General features: G+C 46.6%; 1 pseudogene; it reads left to right on the top strand.

Moving 5' to 3' along the window:
* The first annotated feature begins 21,778 nt into the window (after positions 1-21,778).
* Positions 21,779-21,897, top strand: LOC134937759 (5S ribosomal RNA; annotated as a pseudogene).
* Positions 21,898-22,457: the final 560 nt, after the last annotated feature.

Here is a 22,457-nt window from a genome sequence, read left to right as displayed (position 1 = left end):
TATAATAATTGCTTCTTATCTTCACCTCTACAACCTTCAGGTAATGACACACATAGTCGATAGGGAATATAGATACAGATATCAGCACTCACATATCCCCCCATTCATGTATCATCAACTAAATGTGCTCCCCCATTTGTTGCAACCAAAAGCCGAAAAGAGCTCGGTAAAGTTTGACAGCCCATCCACAGACCCGTAATACGGGATAAGAAGGAATTCAAATGTATACTTCGCAATACCTCGAAGCTTGATTTAAAACACGTACGGCACGATGATACATGACCCCTCAAACATGGATTCATACACACATGCTTCTACTATTTCACTAGGTCATACCTTTTTCCCACCTGCTCCTCTCCTCCCTTTACCCAATCATAAAATGGTATTTACATGATGACATATATTTTTCTTTTTGAACTGTTTTAGGAAGTGGCAGTTATTGATGACTGCCAAAGGGTGGACTGTCAAAGTTGGAAAAATATCATGCTACACGTTGCCATATATCCACCTCATGCGCGTGCCTGCTGCATGTGCACATTCTCTCCCATGTGTGCGGATACTCGCAGCTGCGTGATGGCGCCTCCTCGGCCATGCGCTCGAGCGCGTGGTATGTGCATTTACGGTAGAGTTTGTGTGCGTCTAGCGGGCGACTCAATCGTTAAATAATAAAACCAAATAGTATGTTTTATAGATAATGTTCCCCTTAATAATAACTGTAAGTTTGTTTAATGTAACTGGTCGCTGGACAGAGAAATTCCTCTTTGCATGATACGAAGGGTCAGACAGGGTTTGAGCAGTGGTGTTTGGTACCTAACTAAAGAACATTTTATTAGGAACAATCCGGTGCTGGTTAGGTAAAGATTAATCGCTCCTGCGTATAGTTATGTCTATTAGTAGTTTCTGGACATTTACTATATTTGCAGTTCATTATCCATGCAGCGGGAATTCTGAGATTCCCTCCCACCTGAGCAGTTTGATATAGTCACAGCCCACCTGTTCAAACTAACCTATGACCTTTTGTTATAATGCGGAGGGACATTCCTGTGTCCAATGAACAATAAGATTGTAGGGCCCTTTGTAGTACACTGTATGTTGTGTATATAAGGGTCCCTGTCCCCAGACCGGTCAGTACTCTCTCTCTTCAACATTTATCTCTGATAATTGGAGGACTGGATCCGGTTGCGCTAGCGAGTGTTCCCCGTATGGTATGTTTCTCTGTGGCCACTTTGTTACCCATCTTAATGTTAGCCATTCATTCTTAGTCGATGTATTTGTGTTTGCAATCGTTCGCCATTGTGTATATTTCTGTTTAGTTATTCCGTTAGATTTTAATGTTAGCCTGTAGTGTATGAACTGTTAACTGTTTTTTTTCCCTTTTACTTAGCTAAATATTGTTAGTAAAGGTGTTGGAACCTTAGCAAGGAGTGTGTCTCACCATTTGTTATTAAGGGTTGCTGAGCATCTCAATCGCTCAAACAGCTAGCTTACAGACCAAGGTTAAACAGTGTTATATCATTGCAGTATCTCAACACTAAGATTTACAGTATAAGCATACTCTGTGTAAGGTTTAAAAGGTTAATATCTGTGTGTACGCTCGCTGTGTGTATTCCATACTCACAGCGCAGCGTGTGTACGTAACTTGCGTACCACGTGCGAGGTCTTTGTACGCAAATAGCGTACAAAGTGCGTAGCACGTGCACGAGGGACAGCGGCCATTACGGCTTCACGATATTAGTAAATAGCTTGTGTTCTAAGGTAAACAATCAGCTTTATCAGGGACTTGGAGGATTCCAAGTTGCTGGACGTAGTCCGGGCTTTGAAAATTTATGTTTCCAGAAAGGCGGGAGTCAGAAAGTCTGACTCGCTGTTTATTCTGTATGCTGCCAACAAGGTTGCCGCTTTTGCTTCGAAGCAGACTATTGTTCGCTGGATCTATAGCACGATTCAGCTGGTTCACTCTGCGGCTGGATTGCCGCATCCAAAATGGTGAAAGCCCATTCCACAAGGAAGGTGGGCTCTTCTTGGACGGCTGCCCGAGGGGTCTCGGCTTTACAGCTTTGCCGAGCTGCTACTTGGTCGGGGTCAAACAAGTTTGTTAAGTTCTACAAGTTTGATACCCTGGCTGAGGAGGACCTTGAGTTTGCTCATGCAGTGCTGCAGAGTCATCCGCACTCTCCCGCCCATTTGGGAGCTTTGGTATAATCCCCATGGTCCTTACGGAGTTCCCAGCATCCACTAGGACGTCAGAGAAAATAAGAATTTACTCACCGGTAATTCTATTTCTCGTAGTCCGTAGTGGATGCTGGGCGCCCGTCCCAAGTGCGGACTCTCTGCAATACATGTATATAGTTATTGCTTCACTAAAGGGTTATTGTTATGAGCCATCCGTAAAAGGAGGCTCAGTTGTTGTTCATACTGTTAACTGGGTATGGTTATCACAAGTTGTACGGTGTGATTGGTGTGGCTGGTATGAGTCTTACCCTGGATTCCAAATCCTTTCCTTGTTGTGTCAGCTCTTCCGGGCACAGTTTCCTCAACTGAGGTCTGGAGGAGGGGCATAGAGGGAGGAGCCAGTGCACACCAGATAGTACCTAATCTTTCTTTTAGAGTGCCCAGTCTCCTGCGGAGCCCGTCTATTCCCCATGGTCCTTACGGAGTTCCCAGCATCCACTACGGACTACGAGAAATAGAATTACCGGTGAGTAAATTCTTATTTTTTGTTTCCTTCAATATGGTTTTGTCAAATAAGATTTGCAGACTTCTGCCTGTGTCTATAAACAGTCCATGCTAGGTGTGTGAAAGTACTGTAATCTGTATACAGAGTCTAGAGAAATTGATGCCAGAAGAGGATAGGTGGGTCTAATGTAAGGTTGTGTAAAATTCATTTAAATTTACCTGTAGCTGGTGTTCCTCTGCATATAAAGTTTCTTCAGGGTCCGCAGGGATTACGCTGGGGTGTAGGTGGTTGGAGACTGATCAGGCACCAAACTGTTAAAGCTTTTGCTCCCAGGATGCACTGGCTCCTCCCTCTTCCCCTACACCTCTCCCAGGCTATGCAGTTTTTGCTTGGTGCCAGCAGGAGCCGGATGCACCTTTTCAACAAGAGGGCTGCTCTTAAGCAGCCCTAAACTATATTTTATCATTTCTTTTTAGCATATTTCTTAACGGAGCAAGCAGCGCTGGGCAGTTCTCTAGGACGCCCGTGCTGCTACTCCTACAACTTCCCGCTGGCGCAGCCTCACTGGTAAGTGGTCCAGTTAAGACTGGTCCTATTAAGACTGAGTAGTTTCCTATTGATAGATACAGATTATATATAATATAAAGATATAATTTTTGCTGTTGTGATATACTCTCTACTTCTGTGAGATATATCGATCACTTATACTTCTTTCTTAACCCAAATACCTGGTGTTTCAGGGTTCAATAATACCTCGTATTTGTGAGGGGTGTCACATTGCATTATTTGGCTACACTCTTACTGTGCCTATTATACTGCTATTACCATGTCTTCCAAAGACATGGGTAATAACGAGGTTGGGGCTCCTGTGCTGGTTACATTTAAATCATGTTCAACGGGCTTATCCTTTCAGGATCCTGCATAGGATGGTCTGTGTGCTAATTGTTATACACACCACCAGCCTGCTCCACCTCCCTTGTCCAGGAACCACCTTGGGTGTCTTCCTTCTCTCATGTGATGATGCAGTTAGTGGACCACTTTTCAGCTCTCACTCAGCCTCCCACAGCTGCTCTATCCTGCTTGGCCTGCACCATCTAAGCATAGTTTCTGGATTGATGTTTTCTTCAACTCTGTTCAGAATTTTGCTTAAACATCAGCAGCATGGCAGCAAATGTTACAGGGTGACAGACCATTAGCTGCCAAAGTGCATAGGCGTGCTGTGCCATCCTCGCAGTCTACTCAGCTTTCAAATTCAACGCATCATCTGAGGAGGTAGAGGATGAAGATGTCTCTCCATCAAAGTCTCCCTCAGTTTAACAGGAATGACATTCTACTGTGGATGTTCCCGCACTTGTGCGTGCAGACAAATCAATTCTTGACATGCAAAATGAGGAACCAGCTCCCAAGCCTAATGCCCAAGTATTTAAACGCCAAAAGGTTGTTATGGCTGAATTCCCTTTGTCGGATCGGCTCACTGAACTCATGCGTGAAGCATGGATCGCTCCTGGCAAAAGGTTCCAGCTCCCAAAAAGATTGGTGTCTTTTCGTTCTCTCCCAGCTGCCGGGTGTGCTAAGTGGGAGGTTCCCTCTATGGTGGATTCTCATGTCACGCACCTAGGGGGTAATTCCAAGTTGATCGCAGCAGGAAATTTTTTAGCAGTTGGGCAAAACCATGTGCACTGAAGGGGGGGGCAGATATAACATTTTCAGAAAGAGTTAGATTTGGGTGGGTTATAGTGTTTCTGTGTAGGGTAAATACTGGCTGCTTTATTGTTACACTGCAAATTAGATTGCAGATTGAACACACCACACCCAAATCTAACTCTCTCTGCACATGTTAAATCTGCCTCCCCTGCAGTGCACATGGTTTTGCCTAACTGCTAAAAAAAATTCCTGCTGCGATCAACTTGGAATTGCCCCCCTAGTTAGAAGCTCTACATTGCCTATACCTACATCGTCTTCTCTGAAGGAAGCCACGGATACGAAAATGTATACTTGTCTCAAGTCCGTCTATTCACATGTAGGCGCAATTACACATCCAGCTATGGCCTCGGCCTGATTAGCTAAGGCTAATGAAGTCTATATTGATGTGCTTGAGGACAGTCTCTCATGAGATGCTACCAGAGAGCCACTGGCCCACATCTCCCATATCCAGGAGGGCAGCCTCTTACCTGGTAGAAGCAGCCTAGGATACTGGACTACTAGCCTCTAAAGCGTCTGCAACCTACGTGGTTGCTCAAAGAGTCCTGTGGCTGTAGTCCTGGAAAGCGGACAATGGTTCCAAAAGGTGCTCAAATCTCTACCCTTCTCTGGAGATATAATGTTTGGAACTGAATTGGACAAGATAATGGCTACCCTTGAAGCTTCTAAATCTGCTTTTTTAACTTCAGCACCTAACCCAAAGCCTAGACCATCCTCCTTTCAGTACTTTAACCTCCACGGTAAGGCTGAAAGCCAGTCATTTCCCAGGCAGACTATCTCGCACAAGACCACCAAACCTTGCCCTAACCAGGCTTGGGCAGCCAGATGTCCAGCTACGAAGCCTGAAGACAAACCCTCTGCCTGATCAGATGAGCCTCCTCCTGGGGGACACCAGGGTGGGAGGCCGACTTCAGTTTGCATAGTGTTGGTATCAGACCACCACAGACACCTGGGTACGAGACATGGTCTTGCATGGATACGCTCTCACCTTACTGAGATGTCCTCCCCAGAAGTTCTTTTATATAGGTACCTCCCATCACATCCAATCAAGGCCCTGGCTTTCCAAACAGCCATTCATTCCCTACTGCATTCAGGATTAATTATACAGACAACCCCCCCCCCCCCCCACCCCCCACCCCCAAACAAACACAGTCTTCCTGGTTCAGGCATCAGGGAGTTGGAATACTCCCATACCTGGCTGATCTTCTATTGTTAGCACAATCCCTGGAAGTACTCCAGCATCATCTTCAGCTGACTATGGCCTTCCTACAGGAACAATGCTGGTTGTTCATTTGAAAAAAGTCCTCCCTGTCTCCCTCTCAGAGGATGTTACATCTACAGTATGAACACTCCTGGACTCGCAGGTGCAGAGGATTTTCCTACCAGCAGACAAAATTACAGCACTTCACCTGCGCATATGCAAGTTACATCAAAGTCGACGAGTGTCTATTCACTCTGCAATGCAGGTACTGGGGTCCATGGTCTCCACCTTCAACATGGTGGAATAAGCCCAGTTTCATTACAGACCTCTTTAACATCTGATCCTGCCCAGGGGGAACAGGCAGCATCAAATGATCCAGGCTCAGACAATAGTCCTCTCTCCACAGGTTTGGCCTTCCCTCTCATGGTGGCCTCACTTGGACATGGGTCGTCCCTTTTGGATTCCAGATTAGGCGCTACTCACTACTGATGCCATACTCTGCGGGTATTGCGCATTGACCGGTCAACATACCTATGTATCAACATCCTGGAGCTTCAGACCGTATACAGGGCATTCACTCTGGCGCAGGTTTTTCTCCGGGGCAGCCCTGTCCAAGTCCAGTCCGACAACGGGACTTGGGCAGTCTACTTCAACCATCAGGGAGGCACGCGAAATCGGGCAGCCATGAGTTAAGTGGCGTGCATCCTTGTTTGGGCTGAATGTCATCTCCCCGGCCATCTCTGCGGTGTTTATCCCAGGAATCTTCAACTGGGAGGCAGACTTCCTAAGCCGACAGAATGTCCACACTGGAGAGTGGGCTGTACATCCAGATGTCTTCCAACTCCTCATGGACAAATGGGGCCTACCAGAGGTCAACCTTTATGGCCTCATGACACAACCACAAAGTACCCTTATACAGGTCCAGGAGCAGGGATCCCATAGCCGCCGCCTTGGACGCTCTGGTGGGGAGGTGGATCATTACTCTGGTGTACCTCTTCCATCCTGTCTCCCTCCTTCTGAGGTTTCTTCCCAAGTTCAAGCAGTAAGAAGGCACCGTGCTGCTGTTAGCTGCAGCCTGGCCCAGGCGTAATTGGTTCGCCAACCTACAGAGTCTCTCCATGGACACTTCCTTTTCACTTCCTCTACATCCAGATCTGCTATCTCAAGGCCCTTGTCTGTACCCCGGCGTCGCTCGTCTGCTTTTGACGGCGTGGCTCTTGAGTATCCTCCTAAGTTCCAAGGGTTTCTCCCACTCTGTAGTTCAGATAATGCTCAAGGCGCATAAGCCTACCTCATTCCGCATCTATTACATAGTTTGGTACTCTTACTTTCAGTGGGGTTCTGCCAGAGTGTTTTGGGTGCTTGCCTTTCTCCAGAATGGGTTAGATCTCTGCCTCCGCCTGGCATCACTAAAGGTTCAAGTCTCCACTCTGTCAGTCTGGTTCATGCCTGATGTAAGAACATTCTTTACCTTTCAACCTCTTTTTATCCCGCTCTGTGGGACTTGTCTTTGGTAGACCTCAAGTGGCTGATGGTGTAGACTCTTTTCCTCCTCGCTATTGCCTCGGCCCACAGAGTATATGACTTGGGTGCGCTCGTCTGTCGCTCCACCTTTTTGATTTTCCATTTAGACAGGGCCGTTCTACGAACCCGGGCTTGTTACCTATTTAGAGTGGTATCCAAATTCCATCTTAATATAGAGATTGTGGTTACGGCCTTCCAATCCTCAGACCCCTCTGCTGGTGAAGTTTCCCTGGAGGTGGTCTGGGCTCTCTGTTTTATGTGGATCTCACCAGCTCCTTCTCTAAATCTGATTCTCCCTTTGTGTTATATGGGTTTTACAGGTGGGGCTGGCCTGCTAACAAATAGACTTTGGCTCATTTACCTTCACATGACCATTGTACAGACTTGCACAGAGGCTGGATTACTTGTTCCGGATACAGTTAATGCCCATTCTACTTGTGCTGTGGGACCCTCATGGGCAGTCCATCGTTGATCGTCTGCAGTACAATTGTCCAAGATGGCCACATGGTCTCCGTCCACACCTTCCTTAGGTGCTATGCCTTTGATACCTTTGCCTCTCAGGATGCTTCTTGGGGTGCCGGATTCTCCTTTCTGCTGAGGAGCGTCCCCTCCGTTAAGGGAAACTGCTTTGGAACATACCCAGCATAATCCCTGTGGACCCTGGACCCCTATGGACCCTTAAGAAGAAAATTAGTTATGGTAGACTTACCTTTTTTGTTAACTCTCTTTGAAATCCATAGGGCTCACAGGGCATCTACCCTGATTACCTGGCTTCGCTGGGTGTTTATACATGGTTACGGCGTGTGATTCTTTAGTGTACCATTCTTCCTTCTCTGTCCTGCTCCTGCCTTGGGCTTGTTCACCAAACTGGCTAGGCTGCTGGTGGGGTGTAGGTTCATCCTGAGAGCAAAAGCTGTAACTGTTTGGTGCCCAGTCCGTCTCCAACCACCTACACCCCAGCGTAGTCCCTGTGGACCCTATGAATTTCGAAGAAACAGAGTTAACAAAGATGAGTCTACTATAACTCTCATTATTTCTCTCTTTTCTAGTAATACATGTAAGATACCAGAAGTCGTTTACATTCTAATAGAATAACTTTCTAAATATTTCCTCTTTCCCTAATTTTACTGTGGTCCCCTTGAATGTAATTGGCTTTTATCTATATTTTCATATGGGAAGAAGTAAGATTTAAAGAGCAATCTAGTGGTGCCTCCTAAGTACACATAAATCTCTATGCCTTCCCCCTTGTGAAAGAGAGTGGAATGACCACCTAGATCATTTTGCAAGCATCTCTCTTTTTGACCCATCTACTTTCAAGGCTTTCTCCTGAAATACACAATGACCTGTTTCTGGGGACTGCTTCCCTGACCCAGTAGGTTAAAGTCACTGGATCCTCATTACTGTCCATAAGGTAACACCCATTCTCTGTTCTTATCTGTAGCTCTATAGCCAATTTGGTCCTAGTTCTGATTTAGAACTTGCACCTTACCCTGCTGTTAGAGTTATCTCCACAACTCTATCCACCATTAAATTATTAACATCCATTATTATAGTGCAGATCCATTAACTCTGCTTTCTTTTTGTGTCACAATTCTCCCTATGGCACATAACCTTTTCTGTCTTCTTTGTGGCAGGGGTGTGTTAAGAAGAAGGGATCCGTTCTCTCTAGTCAGTAGTGCAAGTAAGTAAGTACTGTAGACTGTGGAGCTGTGCTAGAGTAGATTACTTCACATTACATATTCCATGTTTTGGCTGAAGCAGTGGTTCTCAAACTCTGGGGAAGATGTATTAAGCCTGGAGAAGGTATAAGAAAGTGATAAACCAGTGATAAGTGCAATGTGATAACACACCAGCCAGTCAGCTCCAATATGTAAATTGACAGGAGCTGATTGGCTGGTGTGTTATCACCTTGCACTTATCATTGCTTTATCACTTCTCTAGGTTTAATCCATCTGCCCCTCTTTCTGTCCTTAGGACCACAAACTGTTCACATTTTGCAGGTCACCCAGCAGATGCACAGGTGTGTTCATTACGCACAGACATATTTTAAGAGTCACAGGTGGAGCTAATTATTTCACTTGTGATTCTGTGAGGAAACTTGGAAAACATGAACTGTGTGGGTTCCTGGGGCCCAAGTTTGAGAACCTGTGGTCTAATGTATACCAAAGGTTGGGTATTAATAAGATGTATAATAAAATGTACATGATGATGTTTTACACCTCTCTACTCCTTCCACATTACGTAGATGTGTTTTGTTGTTGTTTTTTTTACCATTTTGAACAGTCATGGTGCCCACACACGGTGCAGTTCTCTCATGCTATTTGGTCTTTAGGTAAAAAAGCATTGTGTCTAGTCAGGGCCGAAACTAGGATTTTCGTCACTCGGGGCAAGGCAATAGTTTGCGCCACCCCCCCCAAAAAACAAACAAAAAAAAAACAGTAAAACAAACTCTGTCAGACTAAAATATCACATTACCAGGAAATTTGAAAAAAGGGGATACTATTGGACAATATTCCCCTATGTGCCTCAAATGCCCTACAGTATGCGTCACATGACCTGCCAGTATGTTCAACTACATGCTCCACTGTGTGTCCCAATACATTGCACTATATCATAACACTTCGTCACTGCACTACATTCCCCTATCCACTGCACTACATCACTATACTACATCCCCTACACGCTGAACTACATCACTACACTACATGCCCCTATGCACTGCACTACATACCCTATATGCTACACTACATCACTACACTACATCCCCTTATATGCTACACCACATCAGTGCACTACATGCCCCTATATACTGCAATACATTACTACACTACATACCCTATATGGTACACTACATCACTACACTACATCCCCCTATAAGCTGCACCACTGGGAGGCAAAGTAAAGTTTGATACTGCTAACTGAGAGCACAGTGCGCTTCTATATCTTGTACAGTGCACTGCACGCTAGTCGCAGCACTGCATGGCAAAGAAGAGAGTTAAAGACAGTAGCCGGCATAGAAGAGATCCCAGGTAATGGAGCTCACCCACACAGCGTTGGAGCCAGCTGTGGGCAGACAGGTGGGTCAGAGACATTGCCAAGGGTGATGTCTGCTGCCTCACTGGAGCAGCACAGCACTGCCGGTAAAAAAAACAAACCAAAAAACCCCTGTTCTTCTGTAACTTCTTGGCACCCCCTCAAATCCTGCACCCGGGTCGCATGCCCCCTTAGCCCCCCCCCCCCCCCCCTAGTTACGGCCCTGGTCTAGTTCAAAACGCACTGTGTGTATTGTCCCTTGCGATGCGTGCTCCCATCTAGTCCATATCTCAAGGCAAAATAGTATGTGCAGGCAGGTATTTTTGTACTACATCGCATATAGGTGGTCATTCCGAGTTGATCGCAGCCAGCAACTTTTAGCTGCTGCTGCGATCAATAGTCCACGCCTATGGGGGAGTGTATTTTAGCTTAACAGGGCTGCGATCGCTTGTGCAGCCCTGCTAAGCTAAAAAAATTTCAGGCAGAAGTAGACCAGCCCTGGACATACTTACCCTGTGCGATGGATCCAGCGATGACGGGCCTGGCTTTGACGTCACACCTCCGCCCTCCGTTGTCCTGGACACGCTTGCATTATACTCGCCACTCCCCGAAAACGGTCTCCAACGGTCCGGATCCGCCCTGCCATGCCTCCTTCCTGTCAATCTTCTTAGCGGTCGCCTCTGCAACCGCTTCCATCGGTAGCCGCGACATAATGGCAACGTCGCGCATGCGCATTCCGCACCCATTCGCACCGCAGCAAAAAAAGCTGCGTGCGAACGGGTCGGATTGACCCCCGTAGTACATTGTAGTTTATTCAAAATCGGATGTAGTTAAAATAGCACTGTGTGTACACTCCAAATCGCATAGCACACATAGGTAAGCACAACTTACATAATAATATTTTACCGAATTTCTCAATGAGAAACTTTGGCCTAGGGGTGCTTAGTAAGGAATTCTGGGGTGCTGTAATGCCATCTTACCACAGGCACTTCTTGACATTCTCCCCTATTCTCAGCACAACTCCTTGGACAAGATGATGTTTTTTTGTTTTTTTTTCAACCCCGGTCAGTGTTGAGGCGAATGTGGGTCTGATATTTTATTAAAATATGTGGTCACATCTTTACTATTGAGTAAGTATGCATTTCTTACTATACATGCATGCATATAATATGCTTACGTCTCTAAGCAGATTTTGCTGCATGTTATATATGTTACATATATGACTTCTTACAATTGAAAAGGCAGGTGCGAGAGAAGTGGCAGCAAGGGCATATTCAAGAATGCAACTGACGGATAGATGGAGCCAGACAAGTGTACATCCATTAGGGTGTGGATCATTGGGTCGACAATGTTTGGGTCGACCACTATAGGTCGACAGTCACTAGGTCGACAGGGTTTCTAGGTCGACATGTTCTAGGTCGACAGGTCAAAAGATCGACATGAGTTTTTCATGTTTTTTTGGTGTCATTTTCTCCGTACAGACTAGGAAGCCCAATTAGTGCACCATGTCCCCTCGCATGGCTCGCAGGTTACTATTCCCAATCATAGTCCACGTGATCGTTAAGTATGAAAAAGTTTTTAAAAAAGGGAAAAAAGTGAAAAACTCATGTCGACCTTTTGACCTGTCTACCTAGACCATGTCGACCTAGAAAACATGTCGACCTAGTGACGACCAATAGTGGTTGACCCAAACATTGTCGACCTAGACACTGTCGATCTTCAGACCGGATCCCCATCCATTAGGAGGCGTATCTCTTAATGCTCAAAGAGGACAGTTCTAACAGGTTGTAATGTTTATGATTGATAGCGGATTGCCCTCTACCTGATACTTAATGTAAAATATTAGTGTGGATGCTTTGTTATATGAAGTAAAAGCCTATCCACATCGCTTAACTGATAGTCTTTTCTGTCACCATCCAAATGGAAATATCATTTAATCAGTGACGTCCCTACCTGAGGTGACACCCGGTGTGCAGGAATATTGTTGGTGCACTAAAGGCACAAGGCAGCAAAAGGGGGTGAGGGCATGGCCTCATGGGCCAGATTCCTGTTTCGGCACTCCGGGTGTCCTGGAGATGCCGGCTTCTCCAAGGTAGCAGTCAGTATGCAGCGTCGGCTTTTACACTGTGACAGGAGCCGGGTGCGGTAGGTAATGTTACAGTGCAGCACCCTGTTCATGTCACTGAGGAGGAATCAGCACTGTGGTGTCACCCCTCAGCAGATGACACCCGTGTGCAGCCCTCACACCCGCAGTGATGCCACTGCATTTAATATCACAAGGAGAAAATTGCACGTTTGTATTTATCGACTGTATTAAATTCAATTTGTATTTGACTTTTACATACAGTGCATCTGGATAGTATTCACTACGCTTCACTTTTTCCACATTTTGTTATGTTACAGCCTTTTTCCACAACGGAATAAATTTGTTTTCTCTAACGTCCTAGTGCATGCTGGGGACTCCGTAAGGACCATGGGGAATAGACGGGCTCCGCAAGAGACATGGGCACTTTAAGAAATAATTTATATTCTGGTGTGCTCTGGCTCCTCCCTCAATTTCCCTCCTCCAGACCTCAGTTTGAATCTGTGCCCGGGCGAGCTGGGTGCTGTTCAGTGAGCTCTCCTGAGCTTGCTGTAAGAAAGTATTTTGTTAGGTTTTTTATTTTCAGGGAGCTCCGCTGGCAACAGACTCCCTGCATCGTGGGACAGAGGGGAGAGAAGCAGCCCTACTCTCTGAAGATAGGTCCTGCTTCTTAGGCTACTGGACACCATTAACTCCAGAGGGATCGTACACAGGATCTCACCCTCGTCGTCCGATCCCAGAGCCGCGCCGCCGTCCCCTTCGCAGAGCCGGAAGACAGAAGCCGGGTGAGCATGAGAAGCAAGAAGACTTCGAAATCGGCGGCAGAAGACTCAGGTCTTCACTGAGGTAGCGCACAGCACTGCAGCTGTGTGCCATTGCTCCCACACACACCTCACATACTCCGGTCACTGTAAGGGCGCAGGGGGGGGGGCGCCCTGGGCAACAATTGGGACCTCTTTGGCAAAAGTTTAGCATATATAACGTTGGGCACTGTATATATGTATGAGCCCCCGCCAAAAATTGTACATTGAAGCGGAACAGAAGCCCGCCGCTGAAGGGGCGGGGCTTCTTCCTCAGCACTCACCAGCACCAATTTTTCTCCACAGCTCCGCTGAGAGGAAGCTCCCCAGGCTCTCCCCTGCAGATAGATGGTAGAAGAGGGTAAAAAGAGAGGGGGGGCACATAATTAGGCGCAAAAATCAATATAAACAGCGGCTACTGGGTTAACATTAAGTTACTGTGTTATTCTTGGGTTATATAGCGCTGGGGTGTGTGCTGGCATACTCTCTCTCTGTCTCTCCAAAGGGCCTTGTGGGGGAACTGTCTTCAAAAAGAGCATTCCCTGTGTGTGTGGTGTGTCGGTACGCTGGTGTCGACATGTTTGACGAGGAAGGCTATGTGGAAACAGAGCAGGAGCAAATGAATGTGGTGTCTCCGCCGACGGCACCGACACTTGATTGGATGGATATGTGGAAGGTTTTAAATGATAATGTTAATTCCTTGCATAAAAGGTTGGATAAAGCTGAAGCCTTAGGACAGTCAGGGTCTCAGCCCGTGCCTGATCCTATGTCGCAGAGGCCGTCAGGGTCTCAGAAGCGCCCACTATCCCAAATTGTTGACACAGATACCGACATGGATTCTGACTCCAGTGTCGATCACGATGTTTCAAAGTTACAGCCTAAATTGGCTAAATCCATCCGTTATATGATTATAGCAATTAAGGATGTGTTGCACATCACAGAGGAAACCCCAGTCCCTGACAAGAGGGTTCATATATGTATGGGGAAAAAAGGCAGGTGGTGACCTTTCCCCCTTCACACGAGCTAAATGAGTTATGTGAAAAGGCTTGGGAATCTCCAGATAAAAAACTGCAGATTTCCAAAAGGATGCTTATGGCGTATCCTTTCCCGCCAACGGACAGGTTGCGCTGGGAATCCTCCCCTAGGGTGGACAAAGCTTTAACACGCTTATCCAAGAGAGTAGCCCTGCCGTCACAGGATACGGCCACCCTCAAAGATGCTGCGGATAGAAAGCAAGAGGGTACCGTGAAGTCCATTTATACACATTCAGGTACCTTACTGAGGCCAGCGATCGCGTCGGCCTGGGTGTGTAGTGCTGTAGCAGCATGGACGGACACCCTGTCTGAGGAACTTGATACCTTAGACAAGGATACTATATTAATGACCCTGGGGCATATAAAAGACGCTGTCCTATATATGAGAGTTGCTCAAAGAGACATTAGTCTACTGGGTTCTAGAATGAATGCTATGTCGATTTCTGCCAGAAGGGTCCTGTGGACTCGGCAATGGACAGGTGATGCCGACTCAAAAAGGCACATGGAGGTTTTACCTTACAAAGGTGAGGAATTGTTTGGGGAGGATCTCTCGGACCTGGTCTCCACAGCTACTGCTGGAGAGTCAAATTTTTTGCCATATGTTTACTCTCAACCTAAGAAAGCACCGTATTACCAAATGCAGTCCTTTCGATCACAGAAAGGCAAGAAAGTCCGAGGTGCGTCCTTTCTTGCCAGGGGCAGGGGCAGAGGAAGGAAGCTGCACAATGCAGCTAGTTCCCAGGAACAGAAGTCCTCCCCGGCTTCCACTAAATCCACCGCATGATGCTGGGGCTCCACAGGTGGAGCTAGGCCCGGTGGGGGCGCGCCTCCGAAATTTCAGCCACAAGTGGGTTCACTCCCAGTTGGATCCCTGGGCAATAGATATTGTGTCTCAGGGATACAAGCTGGAATTCGAAGAGATGCCCCCTCACCTATACCTCAAATCGGCCCTGCCAGCTTCCCCCCTCGAGAGGGAAATAGTGTTAACTGCAATTCACAAATTGTATCTTTAACAGGTGGTGGTCAAGGTTCCCCTCCTTCAACAAGGAAGGGGTTATTATTCGACCATGTTTGTAGTACCGAAACCGGACGGTTCGGTCAGACCCATATTGAATTTAAAATCCCTGAACATATACCTGAAAAGGTTCAAGTTCAAGATGGAATCGCTCAGAGCGGTCATCGCAAGCCTGGAAGGGGGGGGTTTTAGGGTGTCTCTGGACATAAAGATGCATACCTTCATGTCCCCATTTATCCACCTCATCAGGCGTACCTCAGATTTGTGGTACAGGATTGTCATTACCAATGTCAGACGTTGCCGTTTGGTCTCTCCACGGCACCGAGAATATTTACCAAGGTAATGGCGGAAATGATGGTACTCCTGCGGAAGCAAGGGGTCACAATTATCCCATACTTGGACGATCTCCTCATAAAAGCGAGGTCAAGAGAGCAGTTGCTGATCAGCGTAGCACGCTCTCTGGAAGTGTTACGACAACACGGCTGGATTCTAAATATTCCAAAGTCGCAGTTGATTCCTACAACTCATCTGCCTTTCCTGGGCATGATTCTGGACACAGACCAGAAAAGGGTTTATCTCCCGATGGAGAAGGCTCAGGAACTCATGACACTGGTCAGAAACCTATTAAAACCAAAACAGGTGTCGGTGCATCACTGCACTCGAGTCCTGGGAAAGATGGTGGCATCATACGAGGCCATTCCCTTCGGCAGGTTCCATGCGAGGACCTTTCAATGGGATTTACTGGACAAATGGTCCGGATCACATCTTCAGATGCATCGGTTAATCACCCTATCCCCCAGGGCCAGGGTGTCTCTCCTGTGGTGGCTGCAGAGTGCTCACCTTCTCGAGGGCCGCAGATTTGGCATTCAGGACTGGGTCCTGGTGACCACGGATGCAAGCCTCCGAGGGTGGGGGCAGTCACACAGGGAAGAAATTTCCAAGGTCTGTGGTCAAGTCAGGAGACTTGCCTTCACATCAACATCCTGAAACTAAGGGCCATATACAACGCCCTACGTCAAGCGGAGACCCTGCTTCGCGACCAACCGGTTCTGATTCAGTCAGACAACATCACCGCAGTGGCTCATGTAAACCGCCAAGGCGGCACAAGGAGCAGGGTGGCGATGGTGGAAACCACCAGAATTCTTCGCTGGGCGGAGAATCACGTAAGCGCATTGTCAGCAGTGTTCATTCGGGGAGTGGACAACTGGGAAGCAGACTTCCTCAGCAGGCACGACCTACACCCGGGAGAGTGGGGACTTCATCAAGAAGTCTTCACGCAAATTGCAAGTCGGTGGGAACTGCCACAGGTGGACATGATGGCATCCCGCCTCAGCAAAAAGCTACAGAGGTATTGCGCCAGGTCAAGAGACCCTCAGGCGATAGCTGTGGACACACTGGTGACACCGTGGGTGTTCCAGTCGGTCTATGTATTTCCTCCTCTTCCTCTCATACCCAAGGTGCTGAGAATCATAAGAAAAAGAGGAGTGAGAACAATACTCATTGTTCCGGATTGGCCAAGAAGGACTTGGTATCCAGATCTGCAAGAAATGCTCACAGAGGACCCGTGGCCTCTGCCTCTAAGACAGGACTTGTTGCAACAGGGGCCCTGTCTGTTCCAAGACTTACCGCGGCTGCGTTTGACGGCATGGCGGTTGAACGCCGGATCCTAGCAGAAAAAGGCATTCTGGATGAGGTTATTCCTACGCTGATAAAGGCTAGGAAGGACGTGACGGCTCAACATTATCACCGTATATGGCGAAAATATGTTGCTTGGTGTGAGGCCAGGAATGCCCCTACGGAGGAATTCCAGCTGGGCCGTTTCCTTCACTTCCTACAGTCGAGAGTGACTTTGGGCCTAAAATTGGGTTCCATTAAGGTCCAGATTTCGGCCCTATCCATTTTCTTTCAAAAAGAACTGGCTTCTCTACCTGAAGTTCAGACGTTTGTAAAGGGAGTGCTGCATATTCAGCCCCCTTTTGTGCCTCCAGTGGCACCTTGGGATCTCAACGTGGTCTTGAGTTTCCTGAAATCACACTGGTTTGAACCACTCAAAACGGTGGGATTGAAATATCTCACGTGGAAGGTGGTCATGCTACTCGCCTTGGCTTCGGCTAGGCGTGTGTCAGAATTGGCGGCTTTGTCACATAAAAGCCCCTATCTGGTTTTCCATGCGGATAGAGCAGAATTGCGGACCCGCCCACAATTTCTGCCGAAAGTGGTTTCATCCTTTCATATAAACTAACCTATTGTGGTGCCTGTGGCTACCACTGACTTGGAGGATTCCTAGTTACTTGATGTGGTCAGTGCTTTGAAGGTTTATGTAGCCAGAACGGCTAGGGTCAGGAAAACAGAATCTTTGTTTATCCTGTATGCTTCCAACAAGCTTGGAGCACCTGCTTCAAAGCAAACCATTGCTCGCTGGATCTGTAACACGATTCAGCAGGCTCATTCTGCGGCTGGATTGCCGCTGCCTAAATCGCTAAAGGCCCATTCCACAAGGAAGGTGGGCTCTTCTGGGGCGGCTGCCCGAGAGGTATCGGCATTACAGCTTTGCCGAGCGGCTACTTGGTCAGGTTCAAACACTTTTGCAAAGTTCTACAAGTTTGATACCCTGGCTGAGGAGGACCTTGTGTTTGCTCAATCGTTGCTGCAGAGTCATCCGCACTCCCCCGCCCGTTTGGGAGCTTTGGTAAAATCCCCATGGTCCTTATGGAGTCCCCAGCATCCACTAGGACGTTAGAGAAAATAAGATTTTACTTACCGGTAAATCTATTTCTCGTAGTGGATGCTGGGCGCCCATCCCAAGTGCTGACTTCTTCTGCAATGCTTGTATATAGTTATTGCTTAAATAAGGGTAATGTTATAGTTGCATCAGGGTTGAACTGATGCTCTGTTGTTGTTCATACGGTTAACTGGGTAAGGTTATCACAAGTTATACGGTGTGATTGGTGTGGCTGGTATGTATCTTGCCCTGGATTATCAAAATCCTTTCCTTGTACTGTCAGCTCTTCCGGGCACAGTTTCCCTAACTGAGGTCTGGAGGAGGGACATGGAGGGAGGAGCCAGAGCACACCAGAATATAAATTCTTTCTTAAAGTGCCCATGACTCCTGCGGAGCCCGTCTATTCCCCATGGTCCTTACGGAGTCCCCAGCATCCACTACGGACTACGAGAAATAGATTTACCGGTAAGTAAAATCTTATTTTTTCCCTCCAAATTCTACACACAATACCCCATAATGACAATGTGAAAAAAGTTTGAGAGATTTATGCAAATGTATAAAATATATATATAAGAAATCACATGTACGTAAGTGTTGACAGCCTTTCCCATGAAGCTCAGGTGCATCCTATTTCCACTCAAAATTCTTTAGATGTTGCTACAGCTTAATTGGAGTCCACCTGTGGTAAATTCAGTTGATTGGACGTGATTTGGAAAGGTGCACACCTGTCTATATAAGGTCCCACACTTGACAGTGCATGTCTGAGTACAAACCAAGCATAAAGTCAAAGTAATTGTCTGTAGACCTCCGAGACAGAATTGTCTCGATGCACAAATCTGGGGAAGGGTACAGAAAAATATCTGCTGCTTTGAAGGTCCCAATGAGCACAGTGGCCTCCATCATGCATAAATGTAAGAAGTTCGGAACCACTAAGACTCTTCCTAGAGCTGGCCGGCTGTCTAATCTGAGTGATCGGGAGAGAAGGGCCCTAGTCAGGGAGGTGACCAAGAACCCGATGGTCACTCTGTCAAAGCTACAAAATTCCTCTGTGGAGAGAGGAGAACCTTCCAGAAGGACAACCATCTCTGCAGCAATCCACTAATCAAGCCTGTATGGTAGAGTGGTCAGACGGAAGCCACTCCTCAGTAAAAAGCACATGGCAGCCCGGCTGGAGTTTGCCAAAATGCACCTGAAGGACTCTCAGACCATGAGAAACAAAATTCTCTGGTCTGATGAGACAAAGATTTAACTCTTTGGCGTGAATGCTAAGCGTCATGTTTGGAGGAAACCAGGCACCGTTCATCAACAGGCCATTACCATCCCTACAGTGAAGCATGGTGGTGGCAACATCATGCTGGGGGGATGTTTTTCAGCAGCAGGTACTGGGAGATTAGTCAGAATAGATGGAAAAATGAATACAGCAATGTACAGAGATATCCTGGATGAAAACCTGCTCCAGAGCGCTCTTGACCTCAGACTGGGGTTGCGGTTCATCTTTCAGCAGGACAACGACCCTAAGCGCACAGCCAAGATATCAAAGGAGTGGCTTCAGGACAACTATGTGAATGTCCTTGAGTGGCCCAGCCAGAGCCCAGACTTAAATCCGATTAAACGTCTCTGGAGAGATATGAAAATGGCTGTGCACCGATGGTTCCCATCCAACCTGATGGAGCTTGAGAGGTGCTACAAAGAGGATTGGGTGAAACTTTCCAAAGATAGGTGTGCCAAGCTTGTGGCATCATAGCAAAAAGACTTGAGGCTGTAATTGCTGCCAAAGGAGCATCAACAAAGTATTGAGCAAAGGCTGTGAATACTTATGTACATGTGATTTCTAAGTTTTTTCATTTTTAATTAATCTTTCTCCAGCAGGGTAACATTGGGATATGATGGAGCGACAGCGGATTGGCACCAAACGATCACAAGCTTTCTGGCCTCCCAGAATGCACCGGGCTCGTCCATATAATCCCGCCCACTGACTCAGTCAAATCAGTTTTTTGTTTGGTGCGGCAGGAGCCGGACCATGGTCACAGGGCTGCTGTGTTTGGCAGCCCTAAGCTTTATTTGATTTATTTTTATAGTCTTACTATGTTTTTTGAGTGATCTTTCCTAACAGCGTCTTACACGCATATTGGAAAGAGTCGCTCCAACAACTCTCTCCGCCGGGTCGCAACAACGCTTACCCACTGTACAAGTGCAGTCTCGACGGGCGTCTGTGTCGGATATTACTAGCAGGTCCAGCAGACGTTACCAGGCTGCGGCCGGAGCACGGGGAGAAGGTAAGGCATCGGTTCCGCTTAGAAGGGGAATACGGACACAGCCGCACTGTTTTGGGAGGAGACTACCAAACAGTACCTGGCGCGCCGCAACCACGGGTGCTCTAGCGCTAGGCTTTAGGGATCATAAGGCGCCAGGATTAGTTGAGGCTGCGATCCCTAGGGTTGATGTCAGCAGTGGGGAGTCAGACGCTCTCCTGGTCGCCCCTCCCCCCAGTTCATGACCAGTTATCGTGCATCTCCCGCCATGAACTGGTTGCCTCAGACGCTACCACGAGGGGACTCGGTCGCAGCATAGGCTGCTGCGTCTGTATACACTAAGGTTTACCACTAAGAGACTCTGTCGCAGACATGAGCGTCTGCATGCACTAACATTCACTGAGTGTCTGTGTCCACAAAATATGACCAGAGCGGCAGTGTACACTAGTAGCGTCTGGATCCACTCAGCGTTCGCTAATGTATTGATCGATCCTGGAAGTGGGGTAAGTCTCCCTGTATCCAACTCTACTGAGTACGGGTTATACAGCACTAAATTTCTATCTAATTTTGTTAGTATGAATAGTTAACTTTAGTGCCTATTGCATATGAGTTTTATGTACAATACTGTGGTTTTCTTTGCAATGCGTCTGAATACTTTAAAGATCTGTATAGAACGGAATTCAGTTATATGTACTCCTACATGCTTTGAGATGTGTTCGTAGTTGATAATCTGCTCATATGATGTATATGTATATGTGTGTGTGTGTATATATATATATATATATATATATATATGTATGTATGTATGTATGTATGTATAATATGTGACTGACTGCTAGTGTGATGCTGACTTAATAATAAATGATTGTCGGTTGATACTTCTGATCCTTAATGCAGGTGCATGAGAAGGGTCACACATGTCACTTTAGAGAAAAGTGATTACAGCCACAAATTGTGTAGTACACTGTGAAAGTGCTGATTATTTATCATGTCTAAGGGCAGCATACACAGACAAAAACACTCATGTTGTTGTTTGGCAAAAACTGTATTATCCTGTATGATCTGGTACAGGATGGTTATGTGTAAAAATGATTTCCTGTTTAGCATAATACATTCCTGATTACATCAGGTATAGATAGACCCATTTAGGCGATGTTTGCACAGACCTTGTACAGTTTAGCTGAAATGTTAATTCTTACATTATTAACACATGCTGCTCACTGATTGTGGTATGACCCCAACAGTGTCTCGAATAAGACAAGCTGATGACAAATTGTAAATAAATCATCGACCTTTACAGGCTACACATGATAATAATCAGACGATGAAAGCTCTATATACTCTACTTCAGTATACAAAGAACAGGTAAAAGATATCCGCTAAATAAATAAGCTTAATAAATGAGAGCAAAAATTGGCTAGTATGTCAATAGAGGCCACAGAGCCTGGGGTAAAAAATAAGGCACTTCTGTTTAAACGTCCCAAAAGGGCCTCTGCACAAGGGCAGAATTCAGGGAAAAGGTTTGTGTTACACCCAATAAAGTAGAATGCCCGGTAAATGGGATTCCAATATCTTTTTCAAGCTAGGGACTGTTTAAAATAGGGAAGTGCCTCCCACAATAGATATGCATATAATTTGTTAATGTAAAAATCTATAGGGCCTCTGCCATCAAAAGAATAAGACCATATTGTCTTTGTCTGGAGCAGTCATAAGGCCAGCCAGGACTTCACCTTGAAATCTACGGCTACACCACACTGGATAGGCCCAATCTCACTAGATTTTGGAAGCTAAGCAGTGTTCGGCCTGGTTAGTTCTTGGAGGGGAGACCACCTTGAAATACCAGGTGCTGTAGGTATATTGGGCTGAGGTACTGAAAGACAGGTTTCAGCGCCTGCAAGGGAGTAAGAATCCCATATAGCTCATATGGACACTAATGTTCTAGGGCATCAGCATAACAATCGCTGTTCAAGAACAGCTGGGTTCACATACATGGGATGCTGATTCAGAATCTAAGAAGGTTTTGGACATTTTTGCCTTGGTTGGAAGTTTCTGTTTGAGTTAACAGTTATTCCAGAGTCAGAAACAGACTCCAAGAAGGTCACGTTTCCTTCCACATATAACCCCAAGTCTTGGGGTCTGGTTCGGCCTTGTCGGTCATAAAGGAACGGAACAGCCCCAATACAATAAGTGTGGTAAGGCAAAGAAGCAAAGGCAACCAGAGGCCAGCTTCCAAACCAGAGGCCATCAGCATGATGGTGTGGGTCTCCTTCTGGCGGATTCCAGAAGGATAAGGGGCCGACTTCTTCAGTTTGCACAGATTTGATAGCAATCTACAGATAGATGCCTGGGTGCAAGAAGCAGTATTTCTAAGGTTATACTTTCCCTTCTGGAACCATTCTCCTAAAAGGTTTCGGT

The sequence above is a fragment of the Pseudophryne corroboree genome, chromosome 6 (genome assembly GCF_028390025.1).
Source record: "Pseudophryne corroboree isolate aPseCor3 chromosome 6, aPseCor3.hap2, whole genome shotgun sequence".
Taxonomy (NCBI): Eukaryota; Metazoa; Chordata; class Amphibia; order Anura; family Myobatrachidae; genus Pseudophryne; species Pseudophryne corroboree.
Note: the sequence above shows the minus strand (reverse complement) of the source record. Positions and strands in the feature narration are given on the sequence as shown.